Source organism: Brassica napus, chromosome C3, assembly GCF_020379485.1.
Source record: "Brassica napus cultivar Da-Ae chromosome C3, Da-Ae, whole genome shotgun sequence".
Lineage (NCBI taxonomy): Eukaryota > Viridiplantae > Streptophyta > Magnoliopsida > Brassicales > Brassicaceae > Brassica > Brassica napus.
The window spans coordinates 65,496,996-65,511,099 of record NC_063446.1 but is presented as its reverse complement, the minus strand read 5'-3'; the positions used below and the strand labels follow the sequence as shown (position 1 = coordinate 65,511,099).

At 28.7% G+C, this 14,104-nt stretch overlaps 1 pseudogene; it reads left to right on the top strand.

Annotated features, from left to right (window-relative positions):
* The first annotated feature begins 3,927 nt into the window (after window positions 1–3,927).
* On the top strand, window positions 3,928–5,898 carry LOC125583882 (annotated as a pseudogene).
* The last annotated feature ends 8,206 nt before the right edge of the window (window positions 5,899–14,104 follow it).

Here is a 14,104-nt window from a genome sequence, read left to right as displayed (position 1 = left end):
TTAGGGTTAGATTTTGGAAAGCTTAAATATTTTTTTGAAAAATTAAATTTTTATCTACATACGATTATTTCTGTGTATAGTAAACACTTTTTTTTGTCAAAAAAAAAGTAAACAATTTTTAAGTTTAATTTAATTTTATGAAGTGTTTAATTAGTTAATTTAGTTTAGGGGTTACGTTTAGGGTCTATACGACTAACATATAAGTCGTCTGGGAAGTCTTCTAACTCCCGCTAAAAATATTTTAGTTTCCCGCTAAAAATATTGAAGTCTTCTGGGCGACTTACAAGTAAATCGTCTAGTAAGTCTTCTGATCGAAAATATTTAACCTTATTAAAATTTTTGTCTCCATATATAAATTTTTCTTACACATTCTCTATTCTCCTCTCAAATGGCTGCAACAAAAATGGTATGTTCCTCATTCTAAAACTCTCCAACCTCTCTCTAATCTCTTTGAACTTATAAACACCAAACTTTATATCAATTTATTGTTTTTGTCTCATGTCTTTCTCACTAGTTTATCTTGTTTTGCAGGTTTTCATCACATGGTTCTCATCTTCCACTCATTTAAAGGTAGATTTATTAATTTTAAATATGTATTTTTGTGTCTATAAAAGTAGATCTATCTAATATTACACTCATTTTTCTGTTTTTAAGCCATTTGAACGTTTTTGAAGATGCATGTTTTTTAGATCTGGAAGACTTCTGGGCTAGAAGACTTCCAGATGACTTCCAGGAAGTCTTCCAGACGACTTCCAGGAAGTCTTCCAGACGACTTCCAGGAAGTCTTCAGGAAGTCTTTCAGACGACTTCCAGGAAGTCTTCTGACAGAGTCTTCTCTCATGTCTCTCTTTCATAATAGATCTGAGCGTTTGGTAAGTTCTTATGTTGATTTTTCTTCATTTGGTAACCTCCTGTTGCATAAAATTCATATTTTTTTCCCAAACTAAAACTCTTCAAACCCACTCTAATCTCTTTGACTTGAAAAGACTAAACTTTATATGAATTTTTCATTTTTGTCTCATAACTTTCTCACTAATCTATCTTTTTGTTGCAGGTTTTAATCAGATGGTTCTCATCTTCCACTTGGATATGTACTTTGTGTGTTCTATAAAAGTATGTCTATCTAATTTTCCACTCATTTTCTCTGTTTTAAGTCATTTGAACGTCTTTTGATATGATATGCAGGTTTTTACAGATCTGGGTTTGATATACATCTTTTTCAGATCTGGATCAGACTTTGGAAGACCTATGGGAAGTCTTCTCAGAAGTCTACTAAAATATAATGCGGTAGAAGACTTCGAAGAAGTCTTCCAGACGACTTCGAAGAAGTCTTCCAGACAACTTCGAAGAAGTCTTCCACACGACTTCCAGGAAGTCTTCTGACGGGGTCTTCTTCCATATCAAGTGGAGTCTAAGCTTGTCTTTGTAGAAGAATGATCTATAATAGTTTTGTTTGTGGTATGTTTTGTGATTTGCATGTGTACTCCTTTAGTTGTGACTTTTTTTGTAAATTTGAAGAGATATTAATGAAAAATTTGGTAAATATGTTCATTTTCCACGACATTATCTTGCCAAAATTACTTGACATAATTGAAGTTATTGATACAACTTCAATAGCAAAACACAATAACACAAAAAATTAATCAAATTTATTACAAATAAGGGAGAAGAATTCTCAAGAAAATTTAGTCAAATTCACAAAAGATAAAACATTACATAAGTTCAAAGCTAGAACACTTTCATTAGATACATAAGTAAAAAGTATATCTTATGATCTGAGAAGACACATTAAAGCATGTTACTTGATATTCTTGAAGTTACTTAACACTTTTGAAAATTAAATAAACATATCTTAAAGTTACATAACAAATTTACAAAAACTAACGTACAAGACTTCCATTGAAGTCTTCTCAATTAGCTAGAAACTTTACTAAGCATGAATATTGGTAATCTTATAAATATCACCAATTAAGTTATAAATTTCATTCAGTAGCCCCAATATTAACTAATATACATGAATTAACAAAAAAAAATTAAAAGTCTTTATAGTTTTAGAGAAAATGAAAGTTTATTAAACATTGACGCAGACGACTTCCATGGAGGTCGTCTGGTAGACTTCTAGGAAGTCGTCCATTTAGGTTAGTTTTGCAATAGATTTTTTAACCTAGATGACTTACATGGAAGTCATCCATCTTTGTTTGTTAAAAATAAAATTTGAGACGACTTCCATGTAAGTCGTCTCGGGAAAATTGGTTAGTTTTGCATTTGACCGGATTGTCTAAGAAATTTAACTTTTCCTGGACGACTTCCATGTAAGTTGTCTCAGGTTAGTTTTGCAATTGAAAAATAAAACAAAAAATTTATTTTTTTCTAGACGACTTTCACGGAAGTCGTCCGTCCGACGATTTACATGGAAGTCGTCCAAGATAAGAAAGGTTTGACCAGAATCTCGGAATAAAATTATGGACGACTTTCGTGGAAGTCGTCTGATGGACAACTTTCGTGTAAGTCGACTAGACAAAAATAATTTTTTATTTTATTTTTCAATTGCAAAACTAACCTGAGATGACTTACATGGAAGTCATCTAGGTATAACAAAATATTGATTTTTTAATTTTCTACTGGACGACTTACATGCAAGTCGTCCAGGAAAAGTCAAAATTTTGACACAATCCGGTCAAATGCAAAACTAACCCGTTTACCTTAGACGACTTACATGAAAGTCGTCTCGATTTTTTTTTTAACAAACAAAGATGGACGACTTCCATGTAAGTCGTCTAGAAAAACACATGTAAAAGTCAATTGCAAAATTAACCTCTGCATTGACCAGAAGACTTCCATGTAAGCCGCCTAAAGCCAGACGACTTACCCGGAAGTCGTCTGGATGAACAGATCTGGAAAAAAAAACTAATTTCATAGTTTCAACCAGTGAGATAACTTGTTTAGCACACAAAAGTTTTCTCCAAGCACCTAGAATCTCAAACAAAAGTGTTCCACCAAGAATCGTAAGCTTCAATGGCTCTATGAACCATAAAATTTTTAGAATCAAAATCTTGGGTTTTTTTGGATGAATATGGAGAGATGTTGTTTTTGGTTCATAAGAATTGAGAAAGAAAGAATGTAAATCGATTTTTAGGTGCATTAAGAGCTTCAAATTAGTTGTTCATGGTGGTTGGTGTATTGATGGTAATGACAATATTGTGAATACTTGAGGAAGATGAGGGTGATAGAGTAAAATATGCATTTAAAAAAAAATAAGGCATTTTCGTGAATAATCTTAACTTTTGGGGTGAAAGAGACAAGTCAAAGTTCCAAAAAAAACATGGGTTAGTTTTGTGTTTGGCTTCATGTTTTGAGTCATATTTGCAAAAAGACTGAAAACCTATAGGTGCAGTGACGAGATTAAGTGGTAGAGAAATAATATTGTACGATTACATTCGCAGGTCTTACTTACATTGTCACTATATTATATACCAAATAGTTTTACTATAATTCCATCATTTGGCAGTTTGGCTGATGTAAAATTGAATCTCATGTTAACTGATAAATTGCTGTAACTAAAAATAATAATAATGTGTATTTTGTACCAAAATACAAGAGATGAGATCACTTTGTACTTTTGGAGCTATTTTCAATGAACATTTACGTAAATTCCAAGAATAATATCTATTTATGTTCCCGAAAGTAAGATTTTCTGTAGTATGTACGATTATTAAGAATTTAATAAATTTTTATAATTTAATTTATTTTTTACTTTATTATACATTTTCCAATAATTTTTTACCAATGAAATTTAATCAGTTCAAATATTCTCAATTAATGTTCCTCAAAAGTATAAAAAATACCTTAACAATATAGAAAATCTATCTTTGTGAAATAAGAAAAAAATCTAAAAAATTTTACTTTCGGAAAGGAGCGAGTAAAATGAATTAAAAAAGGTCAAAGGTGTATTTAATGGTAGTTTGGATAAATTGTTTTAATTAAGAATTGGCCACTCGATTGACTCATGTAGTTGGGGAGCAACATCCTTGTGGACCATAGTCCAAGAAACAGCTCATACATTAAGATTTACATCACATACATATACGTAAACTGACAGAGTAGCAATGCAAAAAATACATATTTGTACAGTTATATGCATGTGTTAAACTAAGTACGTGTACGCATATGCAAAATACATATCAACATACGCGTGTAGTAATTTTATGCAAAATACAGATTTATGACCACTTTAGGGGGGGGGTTAGTGGGAAGCTGATTCACACTGATTTCAAAAATCAATAGAATTTTAATTCTGTAAAGATTTTTATTGATTCTAAGAATACCTCTTCCCATATTTGTAGAATCCATATATTCTTTTGGCTTGATTGATGATGATTTATTGGGATTTATGTTAACTTTTTCTACTAATATTTATCTAATTTCCATATAATATATGCAAATATGGTATGTTGAATTCTATATAATGAAAAAGAACGTCCATAATTGTTCTTTGCTTCTTGTCCATCGTAGAGAGCTGTCAAGGTAATACAAGTTTTTGGTTCTCCCTTTTTCTATCTCTCTTTTTAAGATCCATTTCTCTGTTTTTCATATATATATAAGTTGTATAAAATGGTTTGCTTGTTATTTGTATTGCTTTCAAGTCACGTTTGGTTTCAGTATTTTATTTGTTTAGACTAGAAGCATAAGATTTGATGTTTACTGTTTGTTTGTGATAAATATTTTTATGTGTATGTTTTTACTAATAATGATTAACTCCACATAAGATTGCAATGGGTGAGAAAGAAAAAAATCAGTATAGCCTATGGAATTCAGAGGAAATCAAGGTTTTGATAGAATTACTTGTGGAGGGGATTCAACGTGGATGGCGGGACAGTAACGGTATAATGAACAAAGCAACGGTGGAACATAAAATACTACCAGTCTTGAATGAAAGACTTGGATGCCAAAAAACCCACAAGCATTACCAAAGCAGAATCAAGTTCTTGAAGGGTCAATATCAATGTTATGTTAGATCTTTTAAACAACAGTTCAGGCTTTGGATGGGATCCTACCATGAAAAGATTTGTGGCTTCTAACGAAGTATGGAATGACTATTTAAAGGTATGTCTTTATTTTGCATCATTTTTATTAGATATGTTCCTGAATTGCAAAGTTTTTGTTAGATAAAATTCAGTTTATGAGTTAAATAATATATGCACATGATATAGTTTACGTGAACAAGGATCACTTACTGCTATAGGTTTACGTAAGTTCTTAAAGTACTGTATTTTTAAAAATTATTTTTATTGTATTTTAAGTATATTTTTTTTTGTAGGGTCATCCTAATCACAAGTTCTTACGCTATGACTCTAGTGAACACAGTTTGATGATTTGAAAATCATATTTGATTGTGCAACTGCTAATGGTAGTTCTTCAATTGGCTTGAGTGATACCACGGATGCTCGCGTCTTCACGGTTGGTGACAGTCAAGCACAAGAAAACTTGAATTTTGAGGACATCAGTGATGATGTTTATGTTCAGCAACCATCCCCAGAAAATGTTGTTAAAAGGCGTGTGGAAAAACTTGTCTCGAGAAAACGATCTCGAACCGACGCATCTAGCAGTTCAGTTGAGATAAACACTGATCAAAGTGATGCTATGGTAATGATGACCAGTAAGATCCTCACTTTCATACAGCAGAGAGAAGAAAGACAACAAAAAGAAGTTGAGAAAAGAGAAGCTGAAAAGAAGAAAAATAGTGTTTGAGATGCTATGAAAGAGGTTCCTAATTTGGATGATCGTATCAAATTTAAAGCGGTGACCCTTATCTACTCCTTAGGAATGAAAGATGTCTTCACTGATATGTCCATAGAAGAACGCTATGGTTGGATCCAAAGCAATGTCAACTACGATTGATCTCTGTTTTAGACTGTTTTGTTATTTCTTTACAATCATTCTATACTGTTTTTTTATTATTTATAGATACTAAACTGGTTTTCGTTTAATATATATGATGGATTTGCAAATCGTCAAAAGTTTTTAGCTCCATTCAGACGTACTCGCTATCATTTACAAGAATTTAAAGGTGAAGGTCGTGATCCTAAAAACCAAAACAAGTTGTTCAATTTGCGGCATGCATCTTTGAGAAACGTGACTGAGCGAATCTTCGGTATTTTCAAATCTCGTTTTTTGATTTTTAAGTCGGCGCCTCCTTTTCCTTTTACAACACAAGCAGAATTGGTTTTAGCTTGTGCTGGATTACATAACTTTCTACGGAAGCATTGTCGGTCTGATGCTTTTCCAGAGGAAGTGATCACTCCAAACAATGACCAAGCAAACTTTGAAGAAGTTATACATGTGGGTGCTCTCGAATCTCAACAAAGAGAATATGCTAACAACTGGAGAGACTCAATAGCTTTAAGTATGTGGAATGACGCTGTAGAAGCTGGAAGTCAGCGTTAATGGTTATTTCTACGTTTCTCAATGATTTATAACTTATTTTTTCATTTGTGATGGTGTTATTTTCTGGATTTATCATTTTAGAGAAACAAGTCACATTAAAATGATATGATTGAGTTATAAATAAAACGTGGTTGAGGTTTGTTGGTATGATTGTTTATTCATGCAAGGTTTTGGTCATTGAGAAACATGATTGTTATTCAATAGGAAAAACAAAACGTGGTGGTGCCTCACATATAAACAATCACGTATGATAAAAGAGATATTGATTTTGTCATCTCAACTTTAAGAATACATGAGTTAACTATAGTATTTTGAAAGTTATGAGTAATGAGTTAAAATGTAATGAATCTTTGTTCCAATAACACCATATTTTAATAGAATTAACAAATCAGAAAATACTTAACTTTTTGAATAACAAAAGATTTATATGGAATTTTAAAATCACCAAAGCAATAACACAAGACTTTTTAGGAATCTAAGCATCTCCCACTAACCCCCCCACCCCTTAATGTGATCTACCCCATTCATCCAATCGGGAGTACATATTTCAATATCTATCAAGATTATTCATTGCTCTGGCTTTTCTTGGATTTGTCTGTCTTCCTGGTGAATTTTCAGATATAATTGGCCTTTTTCTAATCGTTATTCCGATTTTATATACTTGATGCGACGAAGTACATACTTAACTTATCCGTTAATTATGCTGATCATTTAATATTTAAATAGATTATGACTCGCGTTTAAAAGCGCATAAATATTTTTTTTCTAATTGACAATATCAATAGATTTTAACATTTTTTGATAAGTAATGTTTTAACATTTTTATTTTAGTGTAGTTAAAGACTATAAAATTATATTATTTTATATTTGTATTAAATATGAACATTATCTTAAATATTTATTAATTCTTTTTAACTATTTCAACCCATTTCATTACGAAGATTTAATAAAATATTTGTAATTTGTTTGATTAAATTTGTGATATATACTTATTTGATACATTTTAATTATAGAACTTCTTTGATGTTAATTTATTGATTTTAACATTTTATTTCTATAAAACTATTTGATGTCAACTTAATTAAACCAATCATAATATTCTATATATAATTATATGTTCTTAAGAATAAAAACAACTTAAGAATAAAAATCTAATATTTATTAATTTTAAAGAATGCAATTTCTTATTTATGAAAATACAAACAAAATAATCTATTAATTTAATTAATTTCATATTAATTGATTTTTGTAGTATCTAAGCACGAAAAAATAGTAATACTTATTTTCAACTTTTAATAAATTATTTGAGTACCATTAAAGCAAATAATTTAAAATAAGATAAATACAAAATTATTATAAGGTAGGACTTAATCTTTTATATTTTTGGACACAAGATTAATTATTGCGTTGTTTGAAAACACATTTAATAGTATAATGATATTTTCATAATTAGAAGAGTAAATTTAACTATATAATATAATAGTGTATTTAATTTTAAAATTTACTTAAAAGTTGGATACATGAGAATGATTCTATTTTAATAAAAGAAAATATGAATTGATTTTGTTATGCTTCACATCCGTGTGATTCCCCACTTCTTATCTACTAAAATAGAAGTCATGACTTCTTTCATGTGTGATATTTCAAAATGGACCTCTTTAAAAAGGTGGTCTACATTGTTTTTGGTATTTACATAATAAAATCCTAACAATATATTTAGTTCTATTATTTGTTCCCTTCTATTTATAACTAATATTTAGTTCTATTATTTGTTCCCTTCTATTTATAACTAACTTTTGTTTGAATAAAACACCTAAACTCTTGTGCATTGATAGGAATGAGATTATATAATGATATTAATATACTATCAACATTTGTCTTATTTCATATAAGATCTGTACATTATTATTTAGATTTCCTAGATTTGGAGAATCCATTCTTAGATTAGACATCAAAAAGGAAGATGAGAGAAGATGACTAATAATAGGAAAAATCATATTAATTTGATTGAATGACCAATATGTAAAATATAACATTATTGTATTTGGGAAAGTAATATAAACATTTAAAAACATAGTGAATATTAAAAATATAAGACACTAATGTTAAATATGAAAAAAAATACCTGTGCGGTTGCACGGGTGAAGATCTAGTTACCTATTTAAAGTATTTTATAAAATCGTCACATATTATACAACTATTTACGTGGCTTAACACTTAACAATAGCTAATTGACATCTAGGTTGCAGCTTCATCGGATAGATGGATATGCACTTCCCACTTCAAAACTGGAGTCATATCGGAACCTTGTGAAAGTTTACTTAATTTCGCTTCCGTAAGATTTACAAAATAATATATTTAAAAAAAAACGTTGAAAGCTTGGGATTACATTTTAGAATCATGCTTCCATTAAAAAAAACACAATATCATAAATAAAAATATAAAATTATGTTTTTATTTTTTTATATAAAATCTTAAATTTAATAGCATTAAATGTAGAAAATAGAAATATCTCCTATATATTAATTGATGAGCATTACACCATTGTTTGTAGCCACATGTCATCTCTAGGATGATTCTAAGAATCTTTAGAAAATATAGTTGGTCCATCTAAACATATATACATTTTTATTAAATTAAATATCAAATTTAGTAGTCTACAAAAGAATGTTCTATTTTTTGCCTTAAATAAAAGCTATGAAATTACCTAATATGATTAACATATATATGACAATTAATGATTTTGAAATATAAAGATTTGATAACAGTTTGTGTATCCTTCATCATTTTTGTTTAATTTTTATTTTTTTTTATTTTTTAAAAACTAAACAATCACACTAATCATATAATAAAAATTTAGATTTTTTTTTGTACATTATATTTTAAATTTTTTAAAAACGACTTTAAATTATTAATACTCTGAAAAGTTTCACATTAAAAAATTTGTGATCAACAGTTTAATTTTTTTTGTTATTATAGCAAGATACGAATGATCATAAAATCATATGAATAAAAAGTTTCATTTAATAGAAATTCAGATTATACATATATATATATATATATATATATTATTAAAATTAAACTATATACCATATAAAAATACGTAAATATGTTAATTTTAAAATTTGCATTGAAAATTATTGAGGCCTTAATATCTTAATTTTGAAATTTGCATGGTGAAATTTCAATTCTACCACAAGTTTGATATCACTTTTTCAAATTTACCATTAATGAATGACTATTTTTGCAAATACCCTAAATTTGTGATAAAATAACATTAATCTATTTTTTTAAAAATATGTATAGACCATTTATAAATCCAACCCCAACCCCTTAATACTAAACCTTAAACAATAATCAATAAAGACTAAACCCAAATATTTGTATTTTTTTTTATTGATGGTATTTTTGAAAAGTGATACTTAACTTGGGTATTTCTAAAAATTTATCAATTTGCATTCAATTTTTAAAAACAATTATAAATTACTAAAATCATTAAAAATTTCACATTAAAATTTTTGTGATTAATGGTTTAACAAATATACAAACGTTAGTAAAATTATATGGATAAGAAGCCTCGACTTATAAATATTCATGTTAAAATATACTATATATATGTCAATATAATTTAAATTTAATTATAAACATATAAAGTAAATAATTTTTTTATTTTGTTTACCAATAAAAATTATTGTAAATAAAAAAAATAGATTGTTTTGATTTATGTGTTTACTCCAATTTAATTATATACATAATAGTTACTCACTTCTCAATTATTCAATATATTTATTATTTCATAATACGTAAATGAACACAAAATAAATAATAATATGCACAAGTAATTTGTATATATAATATTTATTCCGCGCATTCATTCTGTGTAAAGCGCAGATCTTCACCTAGTGCAAATATTAAAACTAATACTATAAATCATCTTTATGCACTGATATTTTTTTATCAGAGACATAGCATATATATTCAAATATATCATGTCAATATTACAAAATAATAAAAATAATTAATTGGATGATAATTTTTATAAGCATAATTTATTTCTATTTCAAAATTATAATAAGAAATTATTTAAATTATTATAAATGAATAAAAGGTTTTTTTTATTTGAATCATATAATTTTTAGTCAAAAGTTTTATAAATTATATATATATATATATTGGATGTACGCATCCAAAACACATACCCGTTTCATAATATTTTTAAAAAACTCGTTTCTATACTTCTATATGCTTCCAATTCCGCATACATGATTATAATTGCATATAACATAGATTGATATTTTTTTTTTTTTTTTTTTTTTTTTTTTTTTTTTTGTAACCTAGATTGACATATTATGACGATGACAAAGGACTTATTCTAATGATTTATGTAACGAAATATTTTTAGCTCTGATGAATTTATATACATGTTTGTCGATGCTTAGTTATTCCATATAGACTGATCTGTAAATTTGTAATGGTAAAACAAACCAAAACGGTTTAAGCAAAAAAAAAACGATGAGTATATTGTTTGAAGGGTTTATCTGTGAAGTAGGGCTGGGCAAATAAACCGAACCCGAAAATCCGAACCGAACCCGATCTTATAAAAATGAATCCGAACCGATCCGAACCCGACATAAATACCGAATGGATCCTATTTTTTCGTATTTTGGGTTATGGGTATTATCCGAACCGAACCCGGACCTAAATGGATATCCGATAGAACCCGAAACATTTAAAATCACAAAAAGAACTTCTACCAAATATGATATTAATTCTTAATATGTATCCAAAATACTTTAAGATATTATTGAACTTCTAAAATAATTATCTGTTACACGAAGGTTGATGGTGGAATGTGGCGGTTGAAGCCTGAAGTTTTTAGATTTTGGTTTTGTTTTCATTGAATAATGTTTCTCATTTCATGAGAACTTAGTTTTTGTTTTATGATTTTATTTATCTGGTTTTTTTTTCTATCACTAACTATGTTTATCTTTCGCTTGATTTTGAATGATCACATTTGATGTTTTTTCTTATTTTTGAATCGATTTTAGTTATGTTTTGGCTATTAAAATATGTACAAATCATGTATTTTAAATCCGAAGAACCGATTTCATTTATGTTTTAGTTACAAAATAGGTTTAAATCAGGTATTCTTAAACCGAAGAACCGATTGGGACCCGAACCCGAAAATACAATGGGTTATACCGGTTTTTTGAAGATTTACTAACCCCGATCCGAACCCGATAGAACCCGAACCGGTCCCGAACCGAACTTTTATATAACCCGAATGGGGTTGGTTTTGATAAACCCGAAAAACCAAAACCCGAATGGATAAAACCGAAACCCGATTGGGACCCCGAACGCCCTTGCCTACTGTGAAGTAGCAAAAAAAAAGAAAATCAGTTTTCTAGAGAGAGAATGCGTGATTTTTGTTAGTTAGTAAATTATGTTTTTTTTTGTTATCTCACTTAGTTTTTCTTTCCCATTGTTCAAAAGGCATCGTGAATCGCAGAGCATTCAAATGACATGCAGTGCAAAAGCGGCAACCGAGAAAACCACAGGTAGTTAACTTCATAGAGGAAAAACGACATGATGTGTAAATGGTGCATTGAATTAGAGAAACGAAAGAAGCTGAACTGCCTTGGCCTTGTGTGGACGTCATCTTCGAATAGAGGGAAAGAGTGACTTCTACGGTCCTACGTAATACGTACCAACTAACTCATTTTTTTTGTCAACGTACCAACTAACTCATTTATTGCATTCATTTTTGTTTTCAATTTGTCATTTTAAACACCAAAATCCAAATGATTATTTTCACTAGTTTGGAAACAAAGTTTCAGACAATGAATCATGCTCAGTTTTTGAATCTTAGCACATTTTTAAAAGTATGTACTATCGTTATGTTCTTGTTTTCCTTACAGATCTGAGTTACACTTCATAATCAAAATAAAACTAGGTATTTTCTACCACCATATAATAAAATTTTAAATTTAAATATATTTAAAAATAAATTTTTATCATTGTTTTAGATTTTATTATTTTTATTAATATTTTAATAATTTTTTTGATTTAATAGATCACAAAATTAAGATAGAATAAACATTTTTTTTTATTTTAAATTATATTTTAGAATGGATATATATATATAATTATAATCTTAGATAAATTTAAATCTAGTTATTTTGGATAAAATATTTTAAATCAACTTGTATAAAATTAATAAAAGAAAATTGATATAAAAGTTGTATAATTATCAAAAAGTACGACTAAAAATTATTTCTAAAATTTGTAGATATATAAAAGAAGCTAATAATAATATGATTAATAATTTATAATTTCTTAAAAAATGGTATAAAATTTGAAATTTCTTTTTATTAATAAATTTGTATGATTATTAGAAAAGAGAAACAAAATAATATTTCAAAATTTATAAAATATTATTATATTTATATTATTACTATTATTTAGGGTAAACTACGCATTTCCACACAAGAAGTATCATATAGTAACTGTTGCCCACGATCTTTTAACCTCATCTCAATTGCACGTATGAAAACTTATCAAACCTATTTCCCCCCAATTTGAATGATCCAAACCCGAATCCATATAGCTTCGGTTATTCATCGATTTATTGGTTTGTAACAGGTAAACCAAACCAAAAGACAAAATACAATTCGACCAAAGAGATCCGACTTTGTTCACCCTGTTTTGAATCCATCTCACGGATCTGCGTATCTCCCCACCTGCAAACACACAGAACACATCAAAGATTTCCAAATTTTTATGTTTTCTTCAAAAATTAATATACCAACAAGAGCTTGGCTTGGAAGAAACTCGATAATCCCATTGCTTTCAACAACAAAGAACACTCTTCACTCTAGCTCCACACGCTTTCACCCTCTCACATCCATCTTTCATAAAAGGCGTTCGATCGTAATAAGACAAATTCTCAGCTAGAATCAAGTGAGTCTGGATAGTAACCTCGTTGAGAGAACAGAGTAAGCCATTTTAAAATTGATGATCCAAGAGGCTTCTGAACGACGATGGCGTCTTCTTCCTTGGCGTCTCCTTGTCCACGATAACCTCCCAATAATTACACACACACACACAAAAGAGGCTACGAGAACCTCTAGCATGCTAGAACAAGCAATCTCCAAGGAAAGAAAGAGAAGGGTATTCGTCAGATTCAACAATGTCATCAGACAATGTGTAGAACTTTGCAGATTTCATATTGTACAAAAGGAGGAAGACGAGATTCACAGCCACATACATAATTTTTGTCTTTACAATAAAACAGAAGAATGATTTGGAGGAAACAAAAAGCTTGAAACTTTTTTCTGGGTTTGTCTCTTTCTTTTGTTGTTGTTCGAATTCTTATTCTTCTTCAACATTATGTGGGTTCAGTTTTCTGGGTAAAACCCGGTTAGTAGATCAGATTAAGGTGATGATTGTTTTGTTAGATTCTAGATTTTGGTTTTTGGTTTTTGGCTTTTGGTTTTTGGTTTTTGGTTTTTGATTTAACAGTAGATTTTGGTTTTTTGAAAAACTTGATCGGTGGTTTTTGATTTTGGTTTTTAGTTTCTGGTTTTGCTTTTAAAATTTTTTTTTTTTAAATATTATGAATAGTAAAATATCTATTATTGAAAAATAAAATACTATCATC